Here is an 8,664-nt window from a genome sequence, read left to right on the forward strand (position 1 = left end):
CCCCCCCCAGCTCTCCTTTTTAAAAAAAGTTTATTTTCTTATGTTTTAGCATTGATCATTTATGCATTTTTATAGGTACTATCTATGGGAAATGGACGTCAACTATAGCTCATAAAAATATATTTACTTTTTCAAGTTCTGCTATAGTGACCTGTTTTTTACCAACAGAACTTTTATGGGTATTTTAACCTGAGAAATACGGTAAAATAAACTGCCCTGAGTGGAGATTTCTTAAATAGGCCAGCCTAGAATGGAGTTAATGGCATTTCAACTCAAACATCACAACTCGAGCAAATCTTCAATTAAGTAATGATTGCTGAAGCTAACCTGTAACCTCTCGGAAGGCCAGGCTCGCTGGAATATTTAAAACTATTAAAAATGTAAACGTTTTAATATTCCACTGCATTCTCCTAAATGTCTTTTATATTATAAATTATAAATCAGTTATAGAATATGACACAGAACATATATATGACACGCCAGCACACTGGCATTACATTATATAATCATCACAGCTTCCGCGTGTATGTTACTGTCATCTGTATAAAATAGGACATTAATATCGTGTGATGAGCACAGCATTCATACTATCACATATTTGCAACATAACACACACCGACAATTGCGTGAATATCATAACACATCTCACACACGAGCATAGTTTTACATACATGCTATATTACTTCAGTGTCATAACCTATAATAAAACTTGCACCGGGGCCCTCCCTGGTGGCACAGCGGGTTAAAGCACAGCACTGAGAATCTGAAGCCACTTCCGCATGAGTTCGATTCCCGCCTGCCCCGGAGGTGACCACATGGCGCGGCAGACCTCTCCTGACCCGCCCGCTGCTCCCCTCAGCAGTGTACTTCGTCAGTCTGCCTGTTCTGCTCCCCACTCTGTCTCTGGTGAATTCTCTCACCCTCCGCATCTCTGGCCTGTATCCCAGTTCTGTATGAATAAATAAATAAATCTTTAAAAAAAAAAAAAAAAAACTTGCACCGGCTTTGGGTTTCGAGGGGGCGTGTTCTGCCCGGCCAGGGGCGGGGCAGTGCGGGCCTACGCGCTCGGTCCTTCGTGGACTGAGCTCTGCTGAGGGCGCCCGGCTGAGAGCTGGGCCGTGGGTGCACACGGCCGTGACACCGGCGAGCAAGGGGCCCGGCCGTGTGGGTGGGCCCTGCTTCACCCGTACAGCTGGGAAGAGACGCTTGACCTATGCCTTCCCCCTGACGGGGCCGGTCGCCGCACTGCAAGGAGTAAACGCACCAATCATCGCTCCAAGCTGCCGAGACTAGCTGGCACTCGGTCATACCCCGAGCATCTTGCTCTCATTATTTCTCGAGTGCCACTCCGGACCTGGCATACAGTAGAGCCTAAAAGGGACCCCCGATGAGCTGACAGTCTGGTGTTGGAAGCAGATATTAATCACATCATCACACTAATGAGTGTGTAATTATAAGCTGGGATAAATACTAGGGAAAGGATCGTGGGCACTTTGCTCTATTTGACTTTGAGCCCAGCCAGCTCCGGGAAGCCCCAAGAGACATCTGCTTTGGGGAAAAGGCCATTTGTCCAGGGGGGTCTCCCTCGGCACCGTCTTTGCCATCCGGGTATGCACTGGGCTCCTCAGAGGTGGGGAAAGGGAACCTCACTGACAAATAAATGGTTACTCACGCTGTGGAAGACTTCACCAGGATTAGCGTACATCTCACCTGCAGGCTCGGGGTGTCAATGGAAGTGGGAAGCTCCTTAAAGCTATGGTCCTTCTGGGTGCGTTTAAAATTTCTTTGTTTTTTAAAAGCTGTATTTATGCCCACAAGAGCTGTGTGCAGGCCAGAGATGCAGGGGGTACGAGGACTCCCCAGAGACAGGTGGGGAGCAGACCAAGTGCATCGACTGAACTCCACTGCTGAGGGGGCAGCGGGGAGACAGGAGAGGTCAGCTGCGCCCCGGGGCCGGGGATGGAACTCAGGCTGTGGTGGCTGCGGTAGCTTCATAGTGCTGAGACCTAACCCCTGTGCCATCAGGGAGGGCCCTCAGCGAATCTGTAGTTTTGGAAAGTGACATGTATCATATATACAAGAAAGTGTATAAAACCCCACTAGGTCCACCATGTTGTTGCAAATGGCAGGATTTCACCTTTTTTCTTTTATAGCTGTGTGGTATTCTGTTGGGGCCCAAAATAAATCACCCTGTATCCCTCTGGGTTTTTCTAGGTCTGGGTGAGTCATCAAAACAGCATCAGAAAGGTTAGCAAAGGAAACGCGATGAATTTAATAACATCCATATGAGAATTCCCATGGCTGTAAGTTCTCAAGACTACCAGGGAGGACCAGGAATATTTATCCTGAGTTTTGGGACTTAGAGCGTGGGGGGGGGGGGACTTCACACGCCGGACAAGGAGGGGGTGACCTCGTCCTCACTCAGCGCAGAAGAGATTCTCCAGAGAACGTGTTTACTGATAAAGCTAAAACTGCTGACGGTCCAGCCCAGCTGCATTCTTGTAGGTCGTAAAAGAGAGAGAGTGAGAATTTATTTGACTGGCAGAAGGGAAGAAGCTTAAGCTATGCTGATCTTTTCTTTATTAGGGAAGGGTCAGGACTGGGGCAAGAATAGCGGCTTCTCCCAGCCTCCGAGGCCCTTAGTGCTCTCAAACCAAACAAGCTGTCTCCTCTGAGGAATGGCAGCAGACCTCCTGAGAGCCACAGGACTGACGGCCCGCGCTGGCCCCAAGCTTGTGGCCGAAGGCTCCCGCCCCCCGTGCATGATCTCGATGATCTCTAACCTGTTTCCTCAGCCCGTCCTCGGAGGGACCCAGCAGACACCACGCTTTGGCTTCAGCCAGGGTTGGACACAGGCCCGTGTTCCGAGGACCGAGAGGTAAGGGAAGGTCGCCTAGCAACAGAGGTGTTAGGGCGACAGGAGCAGTTGTGGGGGAGCGTCCCCAGTTGAGCCTGGGAGGCAAAGTAAGGGTGACCAGGGCATTCTGTCAGATGCTGAAGAGCGGCTCAGACCGCCTCCTGGAAAAAAATATATTTATTTACTTATGCATTTAAGAACTAGGGAACAGCCAGACATGGGGGTGTGTGAGAGGCCTCCCCAGAGACAGAGTGGGGAGCAGAACAGGCGGCTCACTGGAAACCCACTGCTGAGGGGCGCGGGAGACAGGGGAGGTCTTCTGCCCCTGGCCCTGCTGAATGCTGTGCACCAGCCTCTCCCCTCCGCTTCTCCGCCTGCCATCTCCTCCCTCCCTCCCTCCACCTTTCTGTTTCTTCCTTTGCCCTCTTTGCGCTCCTTTTGCCACTGAAAATAACAGCCCCAACATTTGCTGAGTGTTTCCCGTGGCTGCAGCATGAAATCTTGCCAACCTAGGAGAGGCTCCTACTGTTACTCCATTTGACAAATGAGAAAAAACAAGGCACAGGGCGTTCACCACGCTGGCCAGAGCAGCCTGAGGTTATCCAGAGCTTCTGTCTGCCTCCAGCACGCACCGCCCCTGCATTGTAAAACGGGGTGAGAATGCAGCCCCCACCGGAGGCTCTGGGCTTTGGACCCCTCCGCCCCTCCTCCAGCCCCTCCTTGCCTTCCCCAGGGGCTTTTGGTGTCACGTGACCTTGACATCTCCAGCTGGGATGCTGAGTCCCAGGGCCCAGAGGACCTCAGGGGACCTTGCAAGAGTGAGGTTGTACAAGAGCCAGCTCCGTTTCCTCCTGCTCCTGAGAGCCGGCTCTGGACCTTTACCAGGGCCCGAGTCCTGCTCTTATGCCCTGGTTTGTATGCCCCCAGGCGATTGACAGAGAAGCCTGAGGCGCTCGCCGTGGCCCCCAGACCCCCCTTCCGTAGTGGGGTCAGTGTTGTGGCTGGACTGGCCTTTGTGGTTCGTGTTATGATTGCAGGATGCCCTTCAGAAAGAAAATCCTGGAAATTCGAGGAACAAGAGTTACTACTCAACATGCCCCACGGAGTGACGCTGGGGAGGGAGAGAGAGAGACCAGGTGTGACCTGGGGTTCTTCCCTTATCAGCATCTAGAAGTTCACTCTTTTTGGCCTTTTAAAACTATAGCATGGGAATTAGGAAATGGGAGAGGGGAAGTGATCTCGCCCATGCGGCTCGTTAGCTAAGCCACCCAGGGCTTTCAAAAGAGAGGAATTTCTTTAATGGTGGCGGCCTGGTGCCTGTGTTACATCCCTTGTTGGACATGGATGACTCCAGATGGACACCTCCGTGATCAAAAGCTAGTGTCAGGCATTTACTGCTCCCAGCAGGCGTTTCCTCATCTTGCTCATAATCCCCTATGTCCAGGCAGAAGAAGAGACCCACTTCAGTGGCTGAGTGACTCATCTAACCAGATACATCTATGATTCTATTTCCCCTTTAAGTTCTAGGCGTGGTTCAAGCAAACACCGTCCACAGCAGCATCTTGACAATAGTCAAAGGTGGAGCTGACCCAAGTGCCCTTCAGCTGACAAATAGATAAATGGTGGGGTTGATTCGCACGATGGACTATTATTCAGTCACGAAAAAGGAACAAAGCGCTAGTGCATATTACAACAATGATGAACCTCAGAAGTACGCTCAGTGAGAGAAGCCAGGCCCAAAGAGCACAGCTATGTTGCTCCGTTTTTAGGGAGTACTCAAAATAGGTAAATCTGTAGAGCAAGAAAGCAAAGCTATGAAACCCAGGACCTGGGGCAGAGGGAGATGGGAGTGATCGCTTAATGGGTGTGGGGCCTTTTTTTGGGGTGATCAAAAGTTTCTAGGACTTGATAGTGGTGATCACTGTGTGTGAATTTAGTGCCACTGAATTGTGGGTTTTAAAGCGGTTTAAAAGGGGGGGCCTCCCTGTTGGCACAAGGGGTTAAACCTCAGCACTTTGAAGCTGTCCATAGCCCCTGCAGCACCAGATAGATCCCCGGCCAGGGAGGGACCCCCAGGGCGCAGCAGACCTCTCCTGTCTCCCTGCTGCTCCCCTCAGCAGTGGGTTTCAGTCAGTCAGCCTGGGCTGCCCCCACTCTGTCTCTGCTGAATCCTCTCACCTCCACATCTCTGGCTTACACTCCAGTTCTCGTATGCATAAATAAATAAAAATAAATCTTTAAGAAAAACTATTCACTTCAAAAATGAAGTAGTTTTTTTTGTTGTAGCATTATTTTTTTTATTACAAAAGTTTATTTTCACATCATTTTGTACATTTTTTTTCCATCTCAATTGTAATCCCCGTGGGTTTCCCATCACCGAGTCACCCATGTGTCATCACCATAATCCCGTGCATTTCCCTCCCCCCACCCCATAAAAATGAAGTCGTTTTAATGGTCCATTATCTGTGGTGGGTGTTTTCCCACAGTAGAAATTTAACCTTGGGGTTGGCAATGAGCAGTCAGGGCGACTGTGAAATAAAGAGAAGTCAGCTGAGGGGCCCCGGCTGGGTGTCACTCCCCGATAAGAAGCGAAGGGCACTCCTCCCGAGAGTTCAGAACAGTCACCCCAGGATGTGCCCGCGGATTATTCTGAGTTGAGCTCAGTCAAGGTCCAGAAGCTTCTTATCAGGGCTTGCAAAATTCTGCATAACTTGGCCGGTGCTGCTCATCTAGTGCCATTTTCGGATCAACGTGCTTGGCTGCGGTCACCCTGGACTCGTGTCAGTTCAGAGCATTAGAACACGCCGAGGGAAGTGGCCCTCTGCCCTGCCTCAGGCCCTCTGCGCGGCCGGCACTGCTCCCCGAGCTGTCACCTCGACTACCTTGTTCATGGCTGGGAACAGCACCCCTCAGCCCTCAGCGTCAACACTTCACTTCAAGGCCTTCCTTGACCCCTCCTAAGGGAAAGGCCCTCAGTCCGGTTGTGTTATCCTGTGTCCATGCTCAGGCTCCGCCCCCAAGGAGTCCAAGCAGAACTCCCCCTCCACTGCCCAGCAGCAGGTAGAGCGAAGGCCAGTGGAGACCCTGCAGGTCTCAGGGGAAACCATCACCTTAAAGGACCAAGATTGTCCAGGTTGAAGTCATCCCCAGAAACTAATGCTTTCCAGAGACACCTGCCGGAGGCAGGCAAATTAGCTAGGGGCTGGCTTTGTCCTCGGAGTCCTCCCTTCCTGGTATCGGGGGACCCCCTTCCCTTTCCCTGATGCCCTAACTCGCTCGTTCCTCAGCTCAGGAGCCTCCACCCCCAGATCATATACAGTGGTGTAAACCAAACTTACTCTGATTAAAAAGAATGCAATTAGAGTAATAACAATAATAAAAACGGCCATACGTCGTGTTTCAGGGTGTATGTGTCTTTCCCCTGATCGGGGGTTCCAGTTGAACCTTTCGCAGACCTCTGACTTAGAGCCAGCATTTCCCAGTGGTGCGGAGGACACAGTTTGCAGCAAACCAACAGCTCCCTCGGCAAATGCCTTGCTCTAACCGCCTACTTTTTGTTCCCCTCTGAAAAGGAACTTTCGCTGTGGTTTAAGCAATAAAAAGGATACAGAAAAGACCCAGCGGTTCCCAGGCCTCATCCCACGGCCATGAACCAACTGCCATGCAAGAACCAAAATAAGGTGGCCTCTCACGGCGCACAGCCTGCAGCCTTTCACCAGCAGCTGTCAGCTGCCATCGTGGCACATTTTATCATCCGTTCACTTTACGCAAGCAGTCCAGCTGCATGATTAGAACTGAAATCACCCAAGTTCCCAGCCCTCGTGAATGTGCTGGTGACTGTCACCTTGCATTTTGGGGTGTACCCGTTCATGAATTCACGGTTGGCTTTTAACGGCAAGAAACCCATTCTTCTTCCCACCCTGCTCATGTGGGAAATTCCCACCAGTTTTGCACGCACATACAATTAAACATGGAAGGTGTGGGGGGGGGGTCACTGCAATCTCGGTTTCCTCTTGAGCCCAAGACTGCAGGTGCAGGTGAGGCCAGGTCCCAAAATCATCATCCCTGTACGCTTCAGCAGCAGGTGCAGCTCCCCGCCCCTGGTCCAGCTGAGTGCTGACAAAGAGGAGCAGTTTTCTTGCGCTTGTGCGTGGTATTGAGCAGAGCTGTGATCTGGTCTCATCTCTCAAGGGAAAAGGCTGGCTGCTTCTCATAGCGGTATGTGGGGTGTGGGATAAGATCTAGGGAGGAATGGGGTGTGGTTCGTGTTTAAAATACCCCCAGGTCTCAAGATCGAGGCTCTGAAGATAAGAACAGAGTGGAAGGTGGAAAGTGAAGGCAGAAAAAAGGAAAATTATATCCTGTCCACCAGCGCCACCTAGAGGTAAGAGGTGAGCTCTGCAGAGAGATGCTGAAGTGTCGAGGGAACTTGCTGTCTTCAGGCGTTGGCCGAGAGGAGGTGCATTTACAAGCATTAAGGGAGCTGCAGGTGAGAAAGCCAAAGCCCTGACAGGAGTGGGAGGAGCAGAAGCTCCAGGTGGGGAAATAAAGAAAAAGCTGACTTTGCCCACTGCAGCCCAGGCAGCCTGCCCAAAGCATTTTTATGACCAACCTGAGATTGTTTGTTGTTACCTTGCATGTGATTGAAGCACAACTAGGACGTGCAAGTCTTTATGACCTAAGATGACTGACTGTAAGGTCTTGTCCAAAGGTTTTCTCTGCACCCCCCCACCCCCACCCCAGCTCCCTGCTCCTACGGGCACGGAAGCAGGGTGTTAGGCCTAAGCGGTGGGGGTTGCTGGGTAATGGGGAGAAGCTGCTTTCTGAACGGATGCATCGATCAAGTCTGCATCCTTCCAGCTCAGATGCTCACACTGGGGCAACCAGCTCATCTGGAGCGTAGGGAAAATGAGGTTGGCCGGGCTTTACGCCTCGGACCTCCGTGGCTAACACCTGCGGCCGTGACCCTGTTAACACAGAGGGCGCGTGAGTGTGTGCAAGTGTGCACACCTGAGCTCAGAGGTCAGGGCTGGAAGGGCGGCGCTGCTCAGAGTGGCCGGCGGCGTCTGGCCTGTTTGCCCTGCTCACCGTTGAAGCCTGAGACTGACGCCAAGGCTCCAACATTCTCCTCAAAGCGCTGGAACCGATGGGGACCTACAGGGCCCGGGCGTTGGCACGACACCAGCTCACCCAGGATGCTCCGTCTCAGCCCTGTAACCGCCATGAGGCTTTTTAGCCCCACACCCTAGCAAAAAAACTCTGTCCCAAGAAGACCGGTGGTTAGTCACACTCTTCCAACAGCCCTGTCTCTCTACCACGAGGAAACAGAACCTAGAGGTTTGGAGAAAGTTCCCCAAGTTCCCCTGGCCGCAGACCCCTGCCTAACACTCCCGAAAGCGAGCTGCGCACACCACAACCCTTCACTTGGCCCCGTGTCTCCCACGGGGAAATAATTAAGAGAATGAAGAGGGAAAAACTGGACTACACTTGCTACAGGGCATGTGAATTTAAAAAACGAATGGTCAAGAATCACTGCATTAAGTTTATTAGACAATTAAAAGATGATGATGCAGCAAAAATAAAAATAACAGAGGAGGAATGAATGCCAGGGTTATACGTGATACCTACGGGGGATCGAGTTTCACATTATTTGTCAAGACGCTTGGATCAAAAGAAAATTCCTCCTCAGACTCACTGGACTCAAACAACTTCTGAGGGTTTTCTCGGTGTGTGTGTTTTGTTTCTGATGTGTGGCTCGGAAGTTTTCGAGAAGGAACGAACCAGAAGCTTCAGAACGGACCAGAAGC

Source organism: Condylura cristata, unplaced genomic scaffold (assembly GCF_000260355.1).
Source record: "Condylura cristata isolate star-nosed mole 26May11 unplaced genomic scaffold, ConCri1.0 scaffold00041, whole genome shotgun sequence".
NCBI lineage: Eukaryota > Metazoa > Chordata > Mammalia > Eulipotyphla > Talpidae > Condylura > Condylura cristata.